Source organism: Halyomorpha halys, unplaced genomic scaffold, assembly GCF_000696795.3.
Source record: "Halyomorpha halys isolate HHAL.00 unplaced genomic scaffold, Hhal_1.1 Scaffold183.1, whole genome shotgun sequence".
Classification (NCBI taxonomy): Eukaryota; Metazoa; Arthropoda; class Insecta; order Hemiptera; family Pentatomidae; genus Halyomorpha; species Halyomorpha halys.
This window is the reverse complement of record NW_027114717.1, coordinates 473,294-474,845: the sequence shown is the minus strand read 5'-3', so window position 1 is coordinate 474,845 and position 1,552 is coordinate 473,294. Positions and strand designations below refer to the sequence as shown.

At 35.1% G+C, this 1,552-nt stretch overlaps 1 protein-coding gene across 14 annotated transcripts in view; it reads left to right on the top strand.

Moving 5' to 3' along the window:
* The window catches only part of LOC106679185 (NAD kinase), a 255,860-nt gene that overhangs the window by 180,548 nt on the left and 73,760 nt on the right, over nt 1-1,552 (top strand). The window lies entirely within an intron of this gene.

Below are 1,552 nucleotides of genomic sequence, written 5' to 3'. Positions count from 1 at the left end.
GAATACTAGATGACGGTCCCGTAGAAAAGATGATCCACTCCGATAGGTCTCAGGACTATAGTTTGCTGTTAAGATGTGTATGACGTCGCTCCGTAGTTATGACCTCCGCTCCAACTCTCGAACTGGTCAAAAATTGGTGGGCCCACGTCTGTACTGGCTCTTTAATGCATTCAGTATCCAAACCCTTCATCAAATTAATTACCACAATGGCATTCATAAACGCAGTAGATCGTGAATCAATTCAGTTACATCAACCACTATCAACAGTCAAGATGTACATAAACCAAAATGGCCACGCTGGCACTTAATGAGAGCAGACAAAGTCTGGTAATGATCAATATTAATATTCAAAATTTATTTAAACCACATGTCAAACTAATACCGAGACAGGGTCCAGACCAGTAATTCACTATAATAGTCACAAATAACTATAAAACCTATTCAAACCCGGATCCTTGGACTTAGTAGCTAGTGCCTTACCACAGTGCCACTGCGCTCCCCATATATAATCGTTGTTGTCTTCAATTAGTATGCACTTTCAGTATTCTATAGGTATTAGTTTTTAAGCTAGATTTATCACACTGATAAATTTGATGGGTTTGGCTAGTGGATGGAACTCTGATGGCCTGAGTATGTGTATTTCATATTTAGTATTTCCTTTCAGAAATCAGATTCTAAATTTTTAACAATCGTAAACCCTGCTACGTATATTTCATATATAGTTCAATGAAAGTATTGCATTTAAAAATTAAAATTAATAATATTCGAGTTTAATTTCAAAACGAGTAGAACGCAGTTGCCCTAGATAACTCTTTCAGTTTTAGCATAGAGAGCGTGTATATTTATAACTTGCCAAATTTATACTACGTTTCTGCCATTCGTTGCTCCTTTTTATGAGAATCCCTTAATATTGCAAACGTCATGCGCAGAAGTTCGATAACTCCTGCCGTTCTCAAAGTCAGCCAAGGCTTTCCCTGCAACTCTTCTGGATCCTGTCCAAGAAGTAGAGGCAGCCTGTAGTTGCCTGCCAATGCTGCAGCGTGCGGCGCCCTATGGTTGAGATGAAAGTTTGCAAGCACAAAATAAATGTATTTATACACTCTAATATATTTTTCTTTTATATATTTATTTTTTATAACTTTTGACTATTTAATTATATTTCGTATTATTATGGTGGCAGTGGGGGTACAAAAGAAACTAGCCAAAACTATCAGCCAAATTAAAATTGCAATAAATATTATTACAAATAAAGGATAAATATTTGAACTAAGAAAACTCCAAATAGCAGTAACATAACCTTATAAACAAAAAATATATAAGATCACTTATTGATTAAAAGGTAACAAAAAAAAAATTTAAATTAAATATTGCACTTCCAACACACACTAACTCTCTAATTCAAGGACTATCAACACTAGACTTAGCAGATACGAGACGACGTTTACGAAGGAGCTGGAATAGGGACCTCTTAAATTGATTTTTAAATTTCAATTTTAATGGAGAGGCATCATTGGATGACCTTAACCTTCATGCCTTCATGACTTTTTTTTTT